Below are 25964 nucleotides of genomic sequence, written 5' to 3' on the forward strand. Positions count from 1 at the left end.
CTCTTCACTTCTTGGTGATTCTTGCCCTCTACTAAAGTTTCCTCTACCTCTTAAATTCTTACCTCCCTTATGTTTATGATTTTGTTCACTCCTCCTTTTGATCTTCTCTTCTACCCTTAGGGCCAACTGAAAACACTTATGGACAATGTCTGGTGTAAGGATACTTATCCCATCTTGTATATTTTGTCTAAGGCCATTCAGGTACCTGGCCAACTTCTCCACCTCATTCTCATGCTTCCTAGCCCTCAAACTGAGCTTATAGAACTCTTCATTGTATGCATTCGCATCTAACTCCCTTTGTTTCAAATTTTGCAGTCTCTTATAGATTTGAACTTCATAATCTCCTAGAAGGAATTGTGCCTTAAGTCTGATCTTCATATACTCCCATGAAGTTATTTTCTTTTTGCCTTCTTTTATCCTTTCTTCTTGCATCATTTTCCACCAAACCAATGTTGATCCTCTCATTCTTGATTTGTCCACATTGAGTCTTTTCTCTTCTACTACCTCTTTGTAATCAAAGTGATTATTGAGAGCTTCTATCCAATCTAGCAACTCTTCTCCATTGAGGTTTCCCCCATTTATGGGTAATCCATCCAAGTTGTCTTTAGAAATGGATTTGACCGCATCTAAGAATAAATTTTGATCTTGAGGCATACCTACTGCTGTTGGTTCCTCTCCATCTTCCACTTCTTCATCAGTCTCATCACCCCATTCTATCTTAACCTTCCCCTTCTTCTTTACCTCTTTGGTTCCTCTACTTCCTTCTGGATCCTTCAATCTATCTCTGCCACCATTTGTCGGATGGCTTCTCGAGTCATTGCTTTTGGAGGCATTGAACTTGCTTTTGATTCTTCACAATCTGACATACACCAAATATTTCAAAGAATGGCTCTGATACCACTCTGATGCAGAGAGCCTTGGAGCATTGTTTGTTACACCTTCTTGAGTGACTTGACCTGCTCAACCCTTTAACTACTCAAGTCCTTCCTATGGCACTTGGCAAGGGTTATGCTAATGGGACCTCTAAGGTTTGAACCTTCTTAACTTTCCTCCTAGGTATAGCCAATGGTTTTGGGTCAATCAACTCCTCCACTTGAGGTTGCCACCTCAGTTACTCACACACTCCTCTCCTGGGCTCCAGCCACTCCTACAAGGATCTTAACACACAATCTATTCCTATGGTTTCCCAATGCATCAACAAGGCGTCTTCAATTTGTTTTGAGGTTTAAGACTCACCAAATCCATCGCCTTGACTTCTTAACTCTTCTAGGTCTCTACCGGCACCTAAATAGGCCTAATTGCATTAACCCTCCCTAGGCAGTTTTAGGGGTTTAATTGAAAAAATACCAAACAAGCCTAGAAATAAATCATGGATTTGAGTACCCTTTTATAATTTACAGACAATACTGGAAAAGTGCATCTGGTTTATCCGTACAAGTGGGGTTTCCAATGCTGCACTATTTTGAAGGGTTTTAGGCCTAGCCGATGACTTGGCAAGATGGGTCTAAAACTCTTCACCAGTCAAATATCCTGCTCCAAAAAATTTGGGAACCTTCAAGGGAACTTAGAGGGATTTCCATTCATATGCCACTTGGACCTGTACCAATCTCCATGTGCTCACAAATTGCACTTTTCTTGTTGTCCTAACTCACCTACTCCCATCGGTGAGCCAAGGGCTTCATTGTTTCTCCTCCTCCTGGACCTGCAACATCACACACCCTATTCCTAAGCTACGTACAAACCCTAACCTATAATTCTTAGTGATTTCAATGGGTGCCATCAAGGAATGCCTAGGTTAGAGCCATTTCTTGCTCTTAAACCCTACTTGCAAGGGTTTTGCTCCTAGTTGCAAAGAATGAAAGAAATCTCTACAACCTGGAACAATCAAACCTGCAATTCGACCTTAATGAAAGAAAATTAAATTAATTCTCAAAGATGCAATGATTTTACACCATGTAGTCCATACTGGACCGTACAAACAAGGAAAAACAAGACAAAAATTGTCAAAAACCGGTGGAAACAAGGTTGCTTCACAAACCAAAAACTTGCTCTTGCATTTCCAATACTCTACCCGTACAATGAAGTGAAATTTGTCTTATATCCACTTATTTCAGTCGGTTCAACCAACTTCCTAATGCCTATAACCAAAAATGCAACTTTTGCAAGAAATTGCAAAATGTTGCTCTGAAACTTTTGACAACTTTTGCTCTAGGATGCAATTTTGCATTCTAATGCATTCTAAGGCTCTTAAAGGTTCTCAAACACCCTAGAAGACCTAAACACAACTCAATTAACTCCTAATACATGAATACATTCATCTGGAGTATTTGGCCTACAAACTACCTAAGCATCTCACTCCTCAGGCTAACAACATCCTGAGCACAATTGACTCAAACCAAAATTTGGACAACTCAACCATGGCTCTACTGAGTCCTCAATGGTTGGTCCATTATTACATCACAAATTAACACACAAACTTAAAATAGATCAAAGCTTTCATTCTTGGAGTGCTAGGTGCCCCGCACCAGTGTGTATATGTATATGTGTGTGTATGTGTGCATGTGTGTATGTGTGTGTACATGTGTGCGTGTATACACACATATAATATGTGTGTATATTTATATATGTATATGTGTGTATATATGTGTGTACATATACACACACATATTTGTGTGTGTATGTATGTATGTATGTATGTATACATACATACATACATACATACATGTACATACGTGTATGTATGTATGTATGTATGTATGTATGTATATACGTGTATATATGTATATACATATATATTTCCTCCCTTTTTATATTTCTTTTTATAATTACTATTAACATTTTTTTTTTAATTTCTTGTTCTTATTTGATTTTCTTTATTTTATATTTTTTATGTTTTCTCACTCTTTTTTATTTTCTTCTACCTTCTTATCTTTGATTTTTTATTAGTTATTTTTTTATGTATGCGTGTCTTCTTTTTAGTGTTATTTATTTACTTTATTTTATTTTTATTAAATATTTTTACTATTTTTATTTTTATTTTTTCTCTTTTTAATTTTTTATTAATTCTTTTGTTTTTTCTTTTCTTTTTTACTTTTATTTGTATGTTCTATTGTAATTTGATTGTACTTCTTCTTACTTTAGCGTTATCTTGTTTACTTATTTTGGTTTGCTCTTTACTTTTATTTTGGGATTTTTTTCTTAACTTTTCTTCATTGTTTTGTTTATTGTTTTAATCTTTTTTATTGGATTCTCTCTTCCCCCCTTCCCCCCACCCTACTCTATATGAAGGGTTCATGTTTGCATTTTTCACTTACTTTCTTCTCTAGCTCTTATCCTGATGATAAATCATAGAGTATGATTTGAAATGTTGATGCAAAAAAGATACACACAAACAAATCCATAAGCTCTAAATCACATCTACTATCATGGACTGTGAAAACCTAATGACTATAATTGATCTAAATCTTGTCAACAATTATCTCTCCAATTTGATATCCCCCACATCGTCACTTTGTTTCCCTCTTATGCTTGATTAGGAGGAAGTTCAATTGTTTGTATGAAGGTCAATAGTATTATCTAAATGATTCAATGATAATGGACCATATTTCACCACACGATCTCTTTTTACTTGTGTGTGTGTCGTGTATATTCATTTTATCTTTAACTATTAAAATTTTGCATGTCATCGAAGTTTGAAGTTTAGGCCTTCTATTGACAATTTACTCTTTCAAGAAATTCAAATAACTTTAAATCAAGCCTTGTCGAGGTTAAAGATTCACTAAGAACCCAAATGTTTGACCTTTTTTATCATTGGGGTAATGATGAGATCTCAATCCCCTTTTATTGGTTATCAAGGTTTGAACTTCTATCAAAACCCATGCCTTTTTCTCCGTGAGCATCAAGAGTAAGAATCTTGTCAAGACGTTGAGATCCTGACACTTTTTCATCATTTATCAAGGTTCAAGCAACATTAGGAACCCATGGATAGAAAATTTTGATAAACAAGTGATAATTTTACTAAAAATAATCATCAATCAATTTTACTATGGCATTTTCATAATGTCATTTATATAGTGGAAATGACATATATCTATCAAAAATAAATGTAGCCAACTCGTATGAGTAAGTTATTCAAAGATGAGAAACTTGGCAAGAATTTATTTAACGTGGTTTCGTAAGAAACACATGGAGAATTTTCAAAGAGAATAAAAAGGAGAAATATAAAGGGAAACATAGAGAGAATAAGAAAGATGATTAATTTTTTAAGAAGAATTTATAACAAGAAAATAAATTATATGTGAAAATAATATATTATAATAATTAATTGTTGACTTGTAAAATATACAATTTAGAGGTTTTCAATAATGTATGAATCTTTGTATTCATAGAATCTGTACTGTCCCTCCCTAATTCATCTTTCCTTTTTGTGCATTAATAGACTATATTGGCATAGCTTAGACTATTTTAGGATGCTTTGATTAGGATGTTTATTGATTTACTTATGATCTAGATGCTTCATTATGGATATTAGACATATTATATTGAGCTTGACATCATGATTACATGTGGATGATGACATTCCTAGATTATTGTGATGATGGATTACTCTTTGATAATTGATATGTGCTCATTTTATATGTGTGATTCATGTTTGCATATGGCAATTTGATGGTACCATATTATTTGTGAACCCTATTTCATGATATGATGATACTGACAATGATATTGCTCGATTGTTGTGATTGTCTTCTTAGTGTATTCATGATAGTGACGATGTCATATCACTTATTTTGAGCACGATATGATGTTGCGATTCTCTTCACTTATATATATATATATATATATATATATATATATATATATATATATATATATATATATATATATATATATATATATAGGTGTACATGTGTTGGTAATAACAGGTTTGCAGGTACTAGACATCAACTCCACCTGGCTTCACAGGTCTAAGTGTGTCTTCATCCCAATGGCAAGTTAATCGGAGATGACATGAAAACCCATTCTATACTCCAGGTTTAAGTTGATTACCCTTGTTAATTTAGTGTCTTGGTGTGAGATGTTGTTTAGAGTCAAATGGTCTCTAGAGTTGTCCTATGTTGGATTGCTTTAGGTGTTATGATTATTGATTGATTTAATTATTAATTAATTAATTGATTTTTATAGTCTAATAATGTTAAATTAAAATTTGCTTGTATAAATATCTAATATTAATGTGTGATTATCAATTGAGAATTATTATTATTATAACCTTTGGTTTTATATTTAATTTAATGATTTAATACCAAGGATTATTTATTATTTAATTAATTAGTTGTGGTTTTTATATTAATGTGGATATGTGTTTATATCCTTTGATTATTTAATTATTGGGCTTTATATTTAATTGTGCCTGTGGTTTTATTCATATTGGCTGCTTATATTATTTTATTTCCTATTTCTATCATCTTGGGTTGGGTAGAATAGCCCATCTTAATAAGATAAGAAATGGTTAAGGTGGCCCCTTTGCCTTGCCCACATTCATCTCAAATTGCATATTCGTCTCTATCACATTGGGAATTATGTATAGTCATTTTGTTTGTTTGTTTTTAAATCGAATATTGATTACAAAAATATTACAAGTTCCTTATGAGCAAACACATTATAAATAACCTATGGAAGACCAAGAGTCACCACTTAGAAATCTAGTTTTATTTAGAAACCACCTTCATATTAGATGTCAACTATGGAAGACTAAGAGTCACAACTTAGAATTCCACTTTAGATGTCTCTATTGGGAATTGAACTTGGGTCTCCATAATGATAACCTGAATTTTTAACCAACTAAGATCAACCCCCCTTGGACAAGGTCCTTTTGTTTAACAAGGTATATATATTATTTACCTTTGGCGTAGATGAGATTAAGGTCCCTTATCAAGTTTCCCAATCATGCAACCACAATCAACAATGATTACAAAATGTTAAGCAACAAGAAAAAGTTCAAGTTATTATAAACAATAGGTTTATGTGTACAAACAAAATTCAAGGTTTATTCACACATAGGCCTTCAACTTTACCTTCCCTATTATGATCTTTGATCTCAATCTGCCTTGGTCGAGCACTCATCCAAAACCAAACACCATATTTGCCTTGAAAATACTCAAATACTTGCAAAATAAGATAATCATATCAAGAGAAAACTCAAAGAGGCCCTAGAAATCTACAAACACCCAACCAACCTAAATCGCGATGAAAGTTGGAACTTGAGTTTCTATTGGTACCCTTTACTTTCTTACCTTAAAAAATCTCTATCCCTCTCACCCTTCTTAACTTATTTGCTTCCTTCATGTCCTACTCTACCTCCCTTTCTTGGTTCCTCCTCCCCACAAGCCCCCCTTCCACCCCCTCCCCCCTTGTCCCCTCTTCTCTTTTTGTCGGCCCTGGACCTTGGATCTTGAGCCTTTTTGTTACCTATTTTTCCTTCCCTCTCGTGCCCCTTAGTTTTCCTTTGCTTTCTTCCCCCTTATTTGTCTCTCTTTGTACCTTAGGCTTCTGTAGTTTCTTCCTTCTCTTTTTTCCTTTGTCCTCCTTTTTTGGTGTTCTTGTTTTCTTTAATTATTTTATTGGTTTCTTTCCCCATTTTTTATTTTTTATTTTTGTATTTTCTTGGTTTATATTTTTCCTACATATTTGTGTGTGTGCATATATATTTATGTATGTGTTTGTATATATACACACATATACATACATACATACATACATACATACATACATACATACATACATACATTCATACATAAATATACATACATGCATACATACATACATACATACATACATATACATATACATATACATATACATACACACACACACAGAGATGTATATATACATGTATGTATACATGTGTATATATATATATATATATATATAGATATATATAAATGTATATATACATATGTATATGTATATATGTATATCTATATACATACATGCATATATATATATATATATACACAAATGTATATATGTATATATACACAAATGTATATATGTATACATACATGTATATATACATCTATGTGTGTGTGTATGTATGTGTATATGTATATGTATATGTATATGTATATACACATGTGTGTGTACACACACACACATATATAACATATATACACATATACATATATATATTATGTGTGTATGTATATATGTACACACATATATGTGTGTGTACATATACACATACACACATGTGTGTGTATATGTATGTATGTATGTACATGCATACACGTGTATAGATGTACATACATATGTATATACATAGATTCACGTATATGTATGTGTGTATATGCATGTGTATGTGTACATATGTATATATGTGTGTATGTATATACATATATATATATATATATATATATGTATATACATATATATTTCCCCCCTTTTTATATTTCTTTTTATAATTGCTATTAACATTTTTTTTTTTTTTCTTTTTCTTATTTGATTTTCTTTATTTTATATTTTTATGTTTTCTCATTCTTTTTTATATTCTTCTACCTTCTTATCTTCGATTTTTTATTAGTTATTTTTTATGTATGTGTGTCTTCTTTTTAGAGTTATTTATTTATTTTATTTTATTTTTATTTAAATGTTTTTATTATTTTTTATTTTGTTTTTTTCTCTTTTCAATTGTTTATTAATTCTTTTGTTTTTTCTCTTTTTTTTTTTTAACTTTTATGTGTATGCTCTATTGTATTTTGATTGTACTTCTTCTTACCTTATTGTTATCTTGTTTATTTATTTTGGTTTGCTCTTTACTTTTATTTTGTGATTTATTTCTTAAATTTTCTTCTTCTTTTTTGTTTATTGTTTTAACCTTTTTTCTTGGATGCTCTCTTGCCACCTTCCCCCCACCCTACTCTATATGAAGGGTTCATGTCTGCATTTTTCACTTACTTTCTTTTCTAGCTCTTATCCTAATGATAAATCATAGAGTATGATTTGAAACATTGATACAAAAAAGATACACACAGACAAATCCAAAAACTCTAAATCACATCTACTATCATGGACTGTGAAAACCCGATGACTACAATTGATCTCAATCTTGTCAACAATTATCTCTCCAATTTCATATCCTCCACATCGTCACTTTGTTTCCCCCTTATTCTTCATCATGAGGAAGTTCAATTGTTTGTATGAAGTTCAATAGTATTATCTAAATGATTCAATGATAATGGACCATGTTTCACCACATGATTTCTCTTTTTACTTGTGTGTGTGGCCTGTATATTCATTTTATCTTTAACTATTAAAAATTTGCATGTCATCGAAGTTTGAATATTAGGCCTTCCATTGACAATTTACTCTCTTTCAAGAACTCCAAATAAATTTGTTTCAAGCCTTGTCGAGGTTAAAGATTCACTAAGAACCCGAATGTTCAACCTTTTTTTATCATTAGGGTAATGATGAGATCTCAATCCCCTTTTTTTGGTCATCAGGGTTTGAACTTCTATCAAAACTCATGCATTTTCTTCATGAGCATCAAGAGTAAGAACCTTGTCAAGATGTTGAAATCTTTACACTTTTTCATTATTTATCAAGGTTTAAGCATTATTAGGAACCCATGGAAGAAAAATTTAATAAAAAAGTGACAATTTTACTAAAAATAATCATCAATAAATTTTACTATGGTATTTTCATAATGTCATTTATATATAGTGGCAATGACATATTTTTATTGAAAATAAATGTAGCCAACTTTTATGAATAAGTTATTCAAAGATGAGAAATTTGGCAAGAATTTATTTTACGTGGTTTCATAAGAAAAAATGGAGAATTTTGAAAGAGAAATGTAGAGAGAATAAAAAGGAGAAATATAAAGGAAAAAATAGAAAGAATAAGAAATATGATTAAATTTTTTAAGAAGAATTTATAAAAAGAAAGTAAATTATATGTGAAAATAATATATTATAATAATTAATTATTGAAGTAAAATATCAATTTAGAGGTTTGCAACAATGTATGAATCTCTATATTCATAGAATCACTAAGGTTTCATTTAATTGAAATTGTACTTACATATATTCAATGCATGTAAAATCTTGAAATTCTTGGAGAAAAATATACACTTGATACAACGTAATAGAAGAATATACTGATGAATGTATGAATATCTAAATTCATATATTATAGAGGTTTCAAATACCTACGACTTTATATATTTCAAATTGCATATCCATTTCTATGACGTTGGGAGTTATGTGCAGTCCTTTTGTTCATCCAAGGTATATATATTATTTATCCTTTGGTGCAAACAAGACAGAGAACCCTTAGCAAGTTTTCCAATCATGCAACCATAATCAACAACAACCAAAATGTTATGCAACAAAAAAAAATCAATCTATTACAAACAATAGCTTCACGTGTAAAAACAAAATTCAAGGTTTATTCACAAACAAATCTTTGACCTTCTCTTCCCTATTTTGATCTTTGATCTCAATCTTACTGGCTCTTATCTCTCCAATTTGCTAGCCCCCACAAATTATCATATATTTTCCCTATTATGCTTCATCGTGAGGAAGTTCAATTTTTTTCAAGAAGTTCAACAATCTTCCCTAAAAAAATCTAATAATAACCGACCATATTTCATCACATGATTTCTCTTTTGAATCGTGTGTGTTGCCTATTGTAGCATCATAAATTGAACACCTTTGAGTAGGGTGTTTGATCCCACACTTAATTAGCACTCATTTTAGTATGTCTTATTATATTATGCATTAGAGGATTTCCATATATATTTAATTAATAAATTAATTAAAATCCGAATCCTTTATTAATTTAAATCACATCACTCTCTATAAATTGGACCATTGATTCTAGGTGTGTCTTTTTATCGTTTTATCTTGATTTATCCTTATTCCTATCCCATTTTCAATGTCCAAAATGTATTTAACATATCTATACATCATGGTTTGAGCCACCAAGCTAGAATAAACATTAGAACCCCGTCATCTTGCATCCCTAGAAATTAGGTAAAAAGTTCTCAGGATCGGGTTGCCCCACACCTCTTAGTCCTGCACTTTTTTCCCCTGAATTTTGGGAGGATAATTTGGTGATCCTAATCAATTCAAATCACACTTTGTGCAAAAAAAATAGCAAATTTAAGTCGGCTTTTCATCAATTTTAAATCTAGGATTTCATATATAAGGCAATTCACTTCCTCATTTTTGGATACTTTTTTCAAGCAACAATTATGTAACTGAAGGTATCCTAATAAAGTAAAGGTATTGCTTTAAAGGAGTCTCATATCTGCAAATCAATCAATTATGAAGTCTCCATCAACATTCAAGTATGGAAGCTGCAAGAGACATCAGAGGATGATAGGGAATCACTGACTGATGATTGGATTGTACCTCTTCCTAAGGGATTTGATATGATTTCATGTCGTTCTTATGTTTCTACCATTTAGCTTCAGATCTACATCATATTTAGTTTTATATCTATATTATTGCTTCAAATTTACATTCTAATTGAGTGATTTTTGGCATTTTCAATTCAATCAGTATCATTAAGGGTTTTGATCTAACACATTTGAGTAGGACTCTAGTTTGCATATTTAACACTTTAGCTCATAGCAATCTTAGACGCACTTAAGATTCATGTGTTGGAATATGCACACTCCAATGAGACATTGTATGTGATTGAAGGTTTTGTCATTGATGGCAACCTTGCAATCCTATGGCACCGGCAAGATAGTGCACTGGCACAGAAGAAAACAAGTATACCGGCACAGAGGCCGACAAGATTTTTGTTATACAATATTTTGTTTATTATTGTAAGCCGACTTGGCAAATTGTAAAATAACTCTTATATATAAAGGAGATCATTGTAGACATTTGTGTAAGAGTAGTAGAAGCATAAAAGAAAATATTAGGCAGACCTAATGTGCGAAATATAGGTCAAAGGGTATATGTAAAGAACAAAGCAGGAACCGGAACTAAATCTGGCATTGAAGATGCTATTGTAAAGCAATACAAGTTATTGGATTAGTATAATCCTTATTGTAAGTCAGCATGACTTCCCATTGAGCAGTGAGCTCTAGGCAGTTGGCCTTCCTACATGTGCAGGCCCCTATTGTAAGTAATATTCTCTTATTGGCTAGTAAGTGAATATTGTGGGTCACAAATCCCACCGAGGTTTTTCCCACACTGGGTTTCCTCATTAACATCTTGTGTTATGGTGTACTTTTCATGTGGATGTTCTTGATTATGTTTATTGCATTATTTCTTGCATACCGGTACACTGTTATATTATGTTCTGCATGTTTTAACTTAAGAAATTCTTATTACCGGTCAGATATTGATTCATCCCCCCCTCTCAGTATCTGTGGGACCCCTAACAATTGGTATCAGAGCATGGTCCTCTATTTTCAAAAGCCTAACAGCTTGAGGAAGATCTTGACATCGGTAAAGATGGAAAATCTGATGAAGCAACTTGAAGGAGCTCTTACAGACTATGATGCAGAGAAATTGAAAAATATCAAATTAGAAGATGATTTAAGGGCAGCTCAGGATATCATTCAGGCACTTCAAGAAAATTTTACTGTTGCAAGAAATAAGAGAAAAGAACTTTGTGAAAAATTGCAAAATGAGAATGATGAAAAGGAATCACTTAATGATATGATAAGCAAGTTGAAACAAGAGATCATGACAACAAAAAATGAAATGCAGGATATGACTATGAGATTTTGCAAAGAGATTGAGGACAGGAAGAAGAATGAAGAAGAATTGACCAGAAGACTAAGTGATGCAACAAATGAGAACACAAGACTTAGCTATGAAAATGACATGTTGAAGACAGATCTGATGCATACTCAGAATGACTCAAATGAACTGATGAGACAAAAAGAAATCTTGGAAAGAGAACTGGAAACTGCAAATCAACACAAAGAAAAATTCAAGAAAAGCTCAGAGGAACTTGGTACCTTGCTGAAGAATCAAAAACCTAAAGGTGACACTTCTAGAATTGGCTTTGAAGTTGGTGAAAGCTCTGGTACTGCAAATACTCAGGATCACAGCAAACCGGTAAGACAACCTAATGCTTATAAATTCAATGGAAAATGCTTTAACTATAATAAGTATGGTCATAGAGCAAATGAATGTAGATCTAAGAATTATCAGAATATCAACACACCCACCGATCAATGTTCAAAATGCAACAAAGTTGGTCACAACTCTGAAAACTGCAGAATGAATGTGAGATGTTATGTTTGTGGAAGATTTGGATATTTATCAAATCAATGCAGAACACAAACCGACATAGGTTATGGGAAAGCTATTCAGAAGAATAATGTAACTTGTTATGCATGTAACAAGATTGGGCATATTGCTAAATTTTGTAGAAGTAAAGGAACACCAATAGACAACAAAAGTGCTAGTTTGAAAGGTAAAGAAAAAGTTGAAGAGGTTAAGCAAGAATTCTCAAAACAATGGATTAGAAAAGCTGATCTAAATATTGGGAATACTCCTCCACTGGTAGAACCAACCAATGCTTCATCGGCAGGATAGAGTGATGCTTCACCGGAAGGACAGAGCAATTCTCCACCGGCAGGAAGTTCTTCATCTAATTGAAGAAAATTTCCTTGAGGGTTTGACAATCTATTGATACATGTGCTAATTATTCCCTCGGTTAGAGATAAGAAGTTGAAAATTATCTATTACCGGCAAACAATGTTAAGTGAATACTTAACCGACATGCAATTAATGTGGTAGATGGCGAAAAGACATTATAAAAGTAAGGTTTTGGCTCCATTTCATTTCACCGTGATTTCAAATTTTCAGAGAGCATGAAGATTCCGAGCTAAGGCATTTCGAGCAAGAAGCAAGCACACTCCAAGCAATCATCCATCCAAGGCAGTAAAAGGTATTTAATCATGGCATCCACCTTTGCAATTGAATACATAGCAAACCCTACTGTTATTGAAGTAATAAAAAGACCTAGGCCCGTATTTCAGTTAGTTCCTGAGATAGCAAAGAAGGATGATACCTTAGGTGCTTTTTCTCAAATTCCTAAGGGAGTTGTATATGCTGAAGACCCCAAAATGTACATCCACTGCAACATTGAAGAGTTAGGAGATGAGGAAATTAAAACCATGTATAAAACCGTGATATGTGATAATACCGACAATGTTAAAAATGAACACAAGATCATTGAGACCCTAGGATTTACAGAAATCCTTAGCATTCCTGAATTTCCAAAGGATGTGATTAGGATAGTTTTAAGCAGGGTACATGGAGAACTTTTCTGGTTAGATGCAATCCATAAGATCACTAAGGAAGCTGTGAAAGCTGTCACAGGGTTACCGACCACCAGTAAGAGACCAGATAAAAACAAGAAGGTTCCCAATGACCTAGTTATAGACCTAATTGGTGCAACATTCGACAAGAGGTCTCTAAGGGTTAATGATGTAAAAGATATCAATATGAGATTCATCAGTATGATATTAGGTTATAAAGCTACTCATGCTAATAGAATTAATTCAGTTTCAAGTTTATGCATTAAGAGTGCTTATGACATGGTCACAGACAATGCAAAAATTGACATATGTGAGTGGTTAAAGGATGAACTAATTGACAACCTTGGAAAGATCAAGAAGGACAAGAAAGGAACTTTCAGATTTGGAAATCTGTTAGTATGCCTAATGCTACACATAACAAAACAGGTTCCCGGTATAGGTTACAAAGAACTTGGATATGACATACCGGTAGGAAAATAATTGACTGAACTATTCAATAACATGGGTGAGAACAAGGAAAACAATATTCATGACTTTTTCCAAGCATTAAAGACCAAAATGAAGAAAAGAGTAAGGTTATCTTAGAAAATAGTAGATAAATACAAAGATGATATTTGCTTTGTCATTAAGAAAGATGAAATCTGGATGGAAGCGGTCATCCCAAGGACACTTTGGGTAACCGAGATGGGCTATGAAACAGATGATCACATAGTTGAAACATATGCTAAAGAACTTTTGGAAGCCCCCAATGAACCTAAGGAATAAGTATTTGGTAGTGCTGAGACTATAGAAAGCCAAATACAATCAAAGAAAAGAGTAAAGAAGGTTGAGGCATTTGTAAGGAAAGGGTCTAGACAAGCAAAAGCCATTAAGGAAGATGTATTGAAGAAAACCGGCATAACAGAGGATGAGTTGGCAGCTCCACAACCTAAAACTCACCTATCACCGGTAGGTACTTCTTCGGAAGGTGACATGCCAACAAATTTTAAAAGAGTTGTGAGAAAAAGAGATCCCTCACCGGCAACCACACCTTCACCTAGGAGAAAAAGGCAAAAGCAACAAGCAGTGAGATCTCCGGTTAGAAAGGCCACACCAAAGAAGAAAATGACACCTAAGAAGAAGAAAAGGACAAACAGAGACTTGGCCCCTCTTGATATACTACTAAATGAAATCATAGAGGAAGGTAAACTGAAGAACATAGAGAAAATCTATGACACTCTAACAGCTGATGAGAAAGAGAAAGTTGAGAACAATGTTATATTGCATATGGACATGTACAAGAAATTTTTGATAGAAGTAGTAAATGAAATTCCAGATGAATTATTCAAAAGACTTGAGGCAAGAAGATAGGCAGTGATAGAATTAGATAAGAAAATAAAAATTGAGAAACTACTTGCTGTATATCCGGTAAACTCTCCAAAAGAAATTGATGATTTGATTGCTCAAGCAAACTGGTCGGTATTCTCTACTGCACACCGACATATTTCACTAATGGTAGGAAGAGTTAACGAAGTGACAGAGGAAATAGAAGATGGATGGGATATATTCCTGGTTGAAAAAGAAAAACAAGAAGAGTACAGGAATCCTAAACTTATAAAGGTATATCAGAAAGATAGAGACAAGGGGAAAGGTAAAGTTGGTGGACCACCAAGCATCAAAGTTAAAGACAACCTACCCCCACCTTCTTTAAATACTCCACCGGTGAAAATAACAACTACTGAAGATCAACCGATAGCTGAGAGTATGAATCTAGAGGATAACAATCTTAATTCTGAAGTCCTATATACTGTGAATGTTGATACTCAGAAGATCAACATAATAGTAGACAAAGATACAACTGATAAGTCAAATATGGCTAATGAGCCTCCGGTAGCAGGGGAAACAGAGAAACTGGCAGAAGATAAAGAGAAAAAGGTAGAGATTGAGTCACAGACTGAGGCAATACAACATATAGAGAAACCAACAGAGCTAAAGGCTCTGGAACAACATCAATCGGAACATGTACATAAGGAAACAGTGCCACCGGTAACCAGTGAAGTAGGAAAACCAGTGCTTAAAGAAATGCAGACACAAACTGACCTACCATAGGTCAATACAAGCTTGGTTACTTCCACTGGTACTCAAATTGTTGGATCATCATCAGCATTCAAATCAACAAATGTGACAGAGGTATTACTTGATTCTATCAAGAAAATAACTGACTGCAACTCACAGGCTTACAAAGCAATTGATGATTCCATACCAATTTTGAAGGTAATAGCTCCCAAATGTAATATAGATAATAAAGATTCTTTAGGACAATTGGATACATTGTGTAAATATATCTCAGAAAACATTGAGAAAATAAAGGAAGAGTCAGTGAAGGATAAGGTAGAAATTGAAAAATAGAAATTCTTTGATGAGGAAATAAAGAAGTGTAATAGAGATTTTGACACACTTCTACCGGAACTATGTAATTTGTTGAAAGAGTACAAAAATCTGTATAAAGATACTTGTAAAACAAACTTTTTGACTGTAGATATTGACAAGAAAATGAGCAAGGCACAGGATGAGATAAATAAACTTGCAGACAACTTTGTCAACTCACCTGATACACTATCAATTTTTGAAGAGAAGATAGCAAATTTTGAGGAAGAACTACTCAAATTGGAAAGAGAGAAAGAAAGAATAATAAATAAGGCAAAACATTTGAGATCTATACTAAGTCCAAGATTAGACTATTTAGCATCTCTGCGGAAGGAAAATTCTGAGGGATTAACACAGGGAAGCAAAACACCGACAGAGCATTTGCAGCATCTCACCGGTACAGTGAAGAGAACTGAGACAACAATAAAGGATAGTAAGAAGTTTATGGATAGTATAAACTTGATTTTGGGAGATCTTTTTCAGATTATAACTACCTAGCTACAAGGTTGAGGTTATGGATAGATGAAACTACAAACTCTACTGACATCTTGACAACCTTTGTCATTGATGCCAAAGAGGGAGTAGTGGGATGAGAAAATTCAAAACACAGGAATCATATGCTCAGGGGGAGCTCTCACATTTTTGGTAAACATTTTTGGTAACATTTTTGGACTACACATTTTTGGATACTTTTTGAAATTTCTCATGAGTGTTGCCATCAATGCCAAAGGGAGAGATTGTTGGCATATGCACACTCCAATGAGACATTGTATGTGATTGAAGGTTTTGTCATTGATGGCAACCTTGCAATCCTATGGCACTGGCAAGATAGTGCACCGGCACCAGCAGATCACACTCTACACTGACACTCAGGACACTAGCACCGGCACAGAAGAAAACAAGTATACCGGCACAGAGGCCAACAGGATTTTTGTTATACAATATTTTGTTTATTATTGTAAGCCGACTTGGCAAATTATAAAATGACTCTTATATATAAAGGAGATCATTGTAGACATTTGTGTAAAAGTAGTAGAAGCATAAAAGAAAATATTAGGCAGACCTAATGTGCAAAATATAGGTCAAAGGGTATATGTAAAGAACAGAGCAGGAACCGGTATTGAATCTGGCATTGAAGATGCTATTGTAAAGCAGTACAAGTTATTGGATTAGTATAATCCTTATTGTAAGTCAGTGTGACTTCCCATTGAGTAGTGAGCTCTAGGCAGTTGGCCTTCCTGCATGTGCAGGCCCCTATTGTAAGTAATATTCTCTTATTGGCCAGTAAGTGAATATTTTGGGTCACAAATCCCACCGAGGTTTTTCCCACACCGGGTTTCCTCGTTAACATCTTGTGTTATAGTGTACTTTTCATGTGGATGTTCTTGATTCTGTTTATTGCATTATTTCTTGCATACCGGTACACTGTTATATTATGTTCTACATGTTTTAACTTAAGAAATTCTTATTACCGGTCAGATACTGATTCACCCCCCCCCTCTCAGTATCTGTGGGACCCCTAACATCATGAGCACACACTTTATTCCAATTTCAATATTTATTATTTGTGGAGGTAGAAATCACTAAAATAAGGGGTTGATCGAGGCAAGCCCCTATACATCCACTACCCTACATCTTTTTATCTTACAGGTGCAACTATAGGTACCTAACAAGGTCAGGAATCCTAGGATAGAATTAGGAGGTTGATATAGACTTGTTCCTAGAATTTTGAACTAATTTCCTAGAACCAGGTTGCTTGGGAAACCCTTGCCTAGAACAAGGCACTTGGGGTGCCCCTATCCTTGAATTTTCTCACTAGATTTGGTAGGCAACTTCCAAACAGTTTCGAGGTGCAAATTTACTTATACTAGCTCATAATTAGAAGACCAGGGTATTCTAAGCTTCCTAGACTTGCATATTTAGCTTCAAATTATAGTTATAGGTGCACAATCAAATTTCCTATCCATTTATACATTTCTTACAACATGTATGTTATTTTATCAATCAATTACAGGAACGTAAGTCTTCATTTACTTCATACTTTAGTCATAGTTTCATTGTCTCAATAGATATCCATAGTTCATTCACTTTCCAAAGTAGTAAAAGGAATAGAAACCCTAGAAGTTTCACTTGACTCTCTTCTATAAGAGATAGCCAAATATGATCACTCCTTTAGGTGATTTCATATTCCAATGTTTGTGTGAAAGTGGATATTGGTCTTAGTCCTACTTGGTTCCATTTTCATCCAAAACACCTATATATTCATTTTGTCTTCAACTGTCAAAATTTTACATGTTGTTGAGATTTGAAATCCAATCCTTCCATCAACGGTTTACTCTCTTTCAAGAACTCCAAATAACTCTATTTCCAACGTTGTCAAGGTTTGAGATTCACTAGTATCTATTTCAAGCCTTATTCGGGTTCGACATTCACTACCATCTATTTCAAGCATTGTGAGGGTTCAAGATTCACTACCATCAATTATTTCTCACGACATCATAATAGTCAATTGTTTCTCAATTCTCATAACAATTGTTCATGCTTTGTAATTGGTTTCTTTTATTGTAACTTTGTTTTGTGTAGATTTGTTCATGCTCTTCCCCTACTTATCTTAATAAAAAACATCATAATAGTCAAGATCATCATCACACTAATTTTCAGGAAATTCATAATCACTCAATTTTATTTATCATTTTCTAAAATTATTTATTTTAGTGTCTTAGATCTTATCTATTTAATTTAATTTAAATGATAATAATTATTAATTGATTTATTATACCTTGTAGACATCTAAAATAAAATGTAGGGTCATTTTTTCCCTACAATAGAAAAAAATGTCAAGCAAATGTTTTGAACTCTCAATCATCTTTTTAATGGTCATTAAAATGTTTATTTTTTCAATATGCTTTATTTATAAGAAATGGATAAACCTATTATATATGTTTATTATTTTTAAGGATACCCTAAGTTAAGTTGGATTAATAATTGCAATGGTTAAAAGTGCACATCCTACACTTTTATCATTTATTTTATACCACTATGTGAGGGTGACCTAAGTATTTTTAGATTGCACATAATTTTAGTTAATTTGGCACTCCAAAATAAATTCAAACACAGATTGACAATCATAAACAAAACATAAACCCTACTCGAACCATTTTTTTTATCCCAAATCATCAATTCCTTTGTCAAGTTCAAAATTGTCGATGCATTTTTGAACTTAGCATAAGAACGGGCCCTTTCTCAAGATGGTTAGTTGGCCCATAGTTTTATATTTATTATCTTGTAATAGTACTAATTGTTTTTCTATTATGGAATTTCATATATAAATATACAAGGATTGTAGTTATGATGGAAAAATATCAACTTACTATATTGTGATTTTAGAGAAGGGTTAAGATGTTAGTGTGTAGGGTGAAAATGATATCGGGTAAACTAAGACCTAATCCCACTTTCATTCACACATTATAATAAAAAAGAGCCTAAGGAGATGATTCACTTTGAATTCCTCTTATAAAAGAGAGTCAAGGAATATCTTTAGGGTTTCTATTCCTTTTCTACTATGAGGGGAAATGGGCCAAATGTAAACAATGAACTAGGCTAGAGAGATGAATGGAAATGACTATATAAACTACAATAAAAGAGAGATACATAACTAAAACTAAGATATAAACTACATGAAAAGTAATGAAACTCAGATGTGCACTTGTCACCAAAAACTAAGCTTGATTGAGCCAGACTAGTGTGCTGGGCGCTTTGGTCCTTGTTATTGCATTGAGTTGTAAGTCTGGAAACTACAAACTGAAGAGCTACAAATATGAACTGCCAAAATATGCTGAGAAATGCAGAGGACTAGGGCATTGGGCATCTTAGTCCTAGAGATTGGAGCCTTCCTATGGATCTAGGCCTATGACTGTGAATTCTTGTTTTCGAAAGATTGTAGCTATGTCAAATTTCTGTACCTGCAACTTGAAAAATGGTGTTTGGGTGGCTATTAGTCAAACCCCTTGTTTTGGTGATTTCCACCTCCATAAATAGTTAATGTAAGATTGAAATGTGTGTGTGCCCTAGAATCTCATGTGTTTGTAAGATCCCAATGAGCTAGAATGCAAAACTAGAGTTGTACCCTACGCTTGGAGTAAAAACCCTAAACAAACATAATGTAAATGCAAATGCTTCAAATCACAAATGCAATGTGGATCTAAATAAATAATGTAGATCTGAAAACAAGTGATGTGAAACTCACATAGAGATATGAAAATAAAATGAAACCATACCAAACCCTAAGGGAGAGATACAAGACAATCAATAGTCGGTGATCTCCTTATTATTCTTCAATATCTCTAAAGCTTCAATTGATGATGAAAATGGTTGATGAGGACTTGATGGATGCTTGATTTATTGATTATAGACTTCACATAAACTTGCACTTTCAATTCACAAGAGGCTCCTTCAATTGCTAGAGTTGTTGGATCCTTCAAATGAGGAAAGGAAAGGCTATATATATGAAACCCTAACCTCATTTTTTTTTTATGATAGACTGACCTAGAATTGATATAATTTCACACAAAGAAAGATTTAAATATTATAATACCACAAAAACATGATCCCAAAATTCGGGAGAAACAGTTGGGACCAAGGCGAATCACCATGGTCTGCTCGATTTTTTTCCAGATTTTTAGGGATGCGAGGTATCGTGACTACAAAGTTAATCCTAGCTCACTGCGATAATCCAAGGTGTTTAGATATGAGAAATCGGACCTTGAAGGTTGAAATAGGACCTTATTAGGACTTAATGATTAAAGAAGATAAAAAGGGGCACACTTAGGGTTAAGGGCCCAATTTTATAATGTGTGAAATTATGAGAGAGGACTTTAAATTTAATTAAATTAAATAATTAAATGCCTAAAAGAATCTCGAAAATACAAAATGCAACACACTAAGGCGGGTGCTAACGTAAGCATGGAATTGTATGATCTTAATTAAGGGTGTACAATTTATGACGCTACAGTTAGATTGACTCCAAAAGATAGAGATGGGGATCTTATGTATCTCCCATTAGAGCAAGCTCCCAAAACAAGATCACAACCTATAAACAAATTTCACAAAAAGAGAGAAATGATATATTTCACCAAAGAATAAAATGATATATTGAGATGAGAAATAATGTATAATAGTCTTTCTTATAAAGGCACAACTAGTAGGTAGAAGATCACATGATATGGACACATTTCTCAACCAAATGATAGAGTAGGTAGAGAGAACTATCATCATTTTCCTAGCTACAAAATGCAAGGTAAATGATAAATGTAAAATATTTAATAATGATGCCTACAATGCTAAATTCCTAAGTTGGACTTAAGTATGAATAAATATTATTTATTCCAACACTCCCTCTTAAGAGAAACTTAGGGAGTAGAATTATTATGAAAAATGCAATGTGATATGATGATGGGTCCCAATGAATGGGTCATGATAGGTACCCATGTATAACTAATCATGCAAGTAATCTCTTACAAATGGAGAAAAGGAGAATGCCTCATGGGACAAAAATCCTTTCCAAAAGAAAGATATGCGAATCATGTACAAGTGAGGAATGGAATGAAGCATGGAGGTCTCAAAACCACTACCCCCAAGAACTACATCCATCATGAGAGTACAATATGATTGCCCCTCTAGTAAAGGTAAATATAGAGTCAACATTGCACCCCCATAATGAAGTATCCTCAAAATTATACTTACACAAAAGAACAGTTGTAGATATTTTCACCAAGGCATTGGCAAAGGATACTTTTGAATATCTCAAGCAGGAAACTAGGGGTTATTTCCCCTCGTTTCTCTATTTAGATGCATAATAGAGGTGCATCTTTCCAATGGGAGACTTAGAGCTTATCCTTTATCTCTTGGATTGATGTTGTTGTTGCTCTCAGTGGGAGTGGTCGAGTATACCTTGGATGATCAATATGTTGTGTTTTTCCCTTTGTATTTGATGTGAAAGGGGGAGAGATGATTAGATGTATTCAAGTGTTGCCATCAATGAGAAAGGGAGAGATTGTTGGAAATATGAGTTTGTATGGTTGTCATTAATGTCAAACTTGGTTTTTCAGATGGATTTTGGTCTGAATATGTTCCTATTTTTTCTTATGTTTGGTGTCGCAGTTGAGTTTGATGTTTTGATATTGGTTGTGGCAATATGTAGGAAAGAGTTTTTAATGTCTCACATCGACTGGCTTTCTAGTTCGTGGATGTAGAAGTTAGTTGTTACTATTCTTTGATATTAAGGGTGTCTATCAGACTAGTCCAAAAAGTATTCGATGGCCTCCGAATATGTTAACTTTTGTGATGCAGTGTAGTGGACATGATTATGTGGTTTGTGTAGTATTTTCAGTGTGTTTCTCTAATGGGATTTATGTTTCACAAGTGATTTATGTTGATTTGTGTTCGTTATATTCAGTTGTGTTATGGTTCAATGTATCTAGTTAACTTATCTTGTTTGGATCATGTTCTTTGTTCTAGATATGCATTGGTGAATGAGTTAGAATTTTTTTATGGGTCTCACTATGGTGTGTGGATATCTACGTGGAATATTTTGCTTTGGAAGATGTATTTTGGTCGTCTGATTGATGAGTTCTATTGTCTGTCCACATGTTACGTTTGGTGGCAAATTTAGAGGATATGTTAGCATGTGTGAATTATTGGATTCATCTTGGAAGGATGTGTCATGATGTATTTTGGTCCTCCCTTTCTCTTGGAGTGGGCCGCCTTGAGTATTTTTTGTCCAAGTGGCTTGTTTTGTGGGATAATATTTATTCCGATTATAGTTGAACCTTACTTAGGTTTTTTTATGATCTATATTATATTTAAGGAGTGCATATGTATGAGTTGTGTATGGGGATTGTGTGTGAATTGATGATAAGTGAATTGGAATAATATGCAAGTAGATTTGAGATTGCATATGTGTGAAATTCAGTTTGTGAAGAGCTTTGAAGGTGATACATTTTGTGATATAGTGTGCTAAGACAATGATAGTTGTCAGAGATGTTTTCCATGGTATTTGTCACTTGATACAAATGTTCAAGGATAATTTTATGATCAAGAGATCCTTCTCATATTAGTTATGTTATTTTGTGTGTTGCTAATTGACAATGGGCCCTTTGGCAACTCCTTGTATCTTACCTTGAAGCAGTGTGCCTTAGTTGTACAAGTCAATATATCTTTCCTTAAGGTATTGTGCCTTAGTCTTGCAAGTATTTCAAGTGCATGTTTCTCCTTGGCAGTAAGCATAAAACATTGTAATCATTTTTATTATTGTGAGTTTGATTCTCACCATGCTTTTTCTCTGTTTGGGTTTTCTACATAAATTTGGTGTTCATGAGTTGATGGTTGATGTGTTTTCATTATTGTTGTAGAATGGTTGAATTTTATTTATAATTAATCTAATTTGAAGATATGGATTGATTCATCCTCCCCCCCTCTTAGTCTTGTCGTGGGTTATGGGTTTGGAAGAAGAAATGTTGATCATTACATGTGCTAAAAAAAAATGGTGATCAAATTTTTATCATTATTTTATATGTTGATGATATTATTATCATTCAAAACAACAATATATCAATTGAGAAACTCAAGACTAAATTAAGACACCTGGTATGTAGATATAGAGAGATAGGAACAAAAAATCCATAATTAAACTAGAGGAAGTGTCACCAAAATACTTTGTCATAATATAGCACACATACCAATAATATAATGTATCAATTTACTAGTAGAAACTAAGTTGCATTAGGAATAGTTTCCTAAGTTTGTGGTGATGGATATTGATTGGAAGTTTGCTACAAATATGCGCTTGAGAGATATCTGAGAGATGTGTTGTCATTGATGTCAATATATTTCTCTATCTGTGACAGTGATGTAGTGAAGTTCAGTGAGTTAACTTGTTCAACATAGTTAGCATGTTGAAGATCAGAGTTTGCAGACTAAAGGGCTTGTAGAGGTTGTTTATGGTTGATTCAATGCAATTTTCAGAGGTCCGCATGAAGATTTGATTGATTTATGGGTATCTGTGTTGTGGTTGGTTTTTCAGTTGTTTAGTGGTGACAAAGTGTCATTATTTTGATGTGCATTGCTCCACATTGTAATATCTTGATCTACGGATTTGGAGGAATGTTTGGGATGTTGATTTGTATCTTCAATTTAGATGGTTCGTGGTTTGGAGCTCCGCAAGTTATTTTTCAAGGTTGGCAGTCATTGTAGTTAGTGTTATTGATGTTTTATATAATGATGATGTGATCCTAGTAATTTTTGTTGATGTGGATGTTGCGGTGGTAATTTATGATGCTTGTGGATGTTTTTGGATCATGTGCCTTTTGTGTTGGTGGTCCGCATTGATTGGTGAGCTCATAATTGATGATTTATCTTTGGCGTGTTAGTGTTCTTCATATTCTTGGCTGACCGATGCTTGTAGCGTGTTGCGGATGTTCGATGCATAATTCTTGGAGGTGTAGCTTGTTTGAAGTGATGATTTTGGTCCATGCTATGTCTTAGTCGACATTGCTTTGGTCTGCATGTGATAATTTGTATCTGATCAACAACTATATCATTGTAATTGTTTTATGCGTGTTGAGTCGACCTTGGAAAGATAGGTTGATGTCATGTATAAATAAATGTAATATCTTTGTAATTAAGTTGTGTCGTGGATGAGAGAGTGAGTATATGTGCGTATAATTATTGATCTTTTAGAGGTAGAGAAGAAGTGTGAAGAAGAAGAAATTTGTTATGTGATTAACCTAAACTGTAACCAAGCATTAAGAGGATGTTATTTATCAAATCATGACTTTTGGATGTGATCTGAATCTGTTTGTAAGGAATTGAGTCTTCCCTAGGTTGTAGCCCCTTTTTTTTTAGCAATGAGCTCTAGGAAGTGTGCCTGAATACATCTTTATTCTCCATTGTAATACTTCTAATAGAGTATAATCTTATTGTGGGTGTGTTCCCACTGTGGTTTTTCCCTTGACCGAGTTTTCCATGTCAAAAATCTTGGTATTATGTGTGTTCTTGACGTGTTGTTGATTTATGTTTTCGTGCTTAATTATCAAATTTGAGAATAAGTTTAAATTGTGTAAGCTTTTGTGACAATTGATTCACCCCCTTCTCTTAGTTGTCTATCTGGAATCAATGATATTTCATCATGTGGAGTATTTAGAGGACACATGTAATGTTTCATATGCAAGTTCCAAAGGTATGTTGGTGTATTTAATGGTTTATATAAAATATATTTCTCAAATAGTGGGAATCTTGTTTAGGCCCATTTCAAATCCTAGAAAATAAAAGTATAATTTTGTTAAAAGAGATTTTAAGTACTCAAAAGAGATTCTAGATTCTTGGTTATGATATCATGGTATCAATGTTGTTGCACACATATTAGTTTTTTTTATTTTTATTTTGATAGGATTGTAGATATAGATAATTGATGATAAACAAGTGGTTATGCTTTTACACTTTTAGAGTATTAATAAGTTGGATGTGTGAGGGAAACTGGATAGTTGTGTTGTTCATAATTGAAGAAATGTACATGATGATAACATATTCTTCTCATTTGCTAGAAAATAGTATACAAACATTGACCTAGAGATATATAATATTAAACAAAAAATGAGGGTCTAGAATAAGAGTCTTGGAAGATAGGTTGTACTTTAGGGATATCATCTAAGAGCCATGTCCCTTGTTGTAGATATAAGAAGATAAGGGAGATCTATTCATCAGAATAGATTACACACATACATATACATATACATATACATATATAGACATGTATGTATATACACACACACATATGTGTGTGTGTGTGTGTGTGTGTGTGTGTGTGTGTGTGTGCATATATAGGTATATATATGCATATATATATGTATATATAGATAGATAGATATTTATATGTACACACACACATATAACACACATACATACATACATACATACATATATATATCTATGTATGTATGTATGTATGTATGTGTGTTATATGTGTGTGTGTACATATAAATATCTATCTATCTATATATACATATATATATGCATATATATACCTATATATGCATGCGCGCACACACACACACACACACACACACACACACACATATGTGTGTGTGTGTGTGTATACATACATGTCTATATATGTATATGTATATGTATGTGTGTAATCTATTCTGATGAATAGATCTCCCTTATCTTCTTATATCTACAACAAGGGACATGGCTCTTAGATGATATC

This window comes from Cryptomeria japonica, chromosome 10 (assembly GCF_030272615.1).
Source record: "Cryptomeria japonica chromosome 10, Sugi_1.0, whole genome shotgun sequence".
Taxonomy (NCBI): domain Eukaryota; kingdom Viridiplantae; phylum Streptophyta; class Pinopsida; order Cupressales; family Cupressaceae; genus Cryptomeria; species Cryptomeria japonica.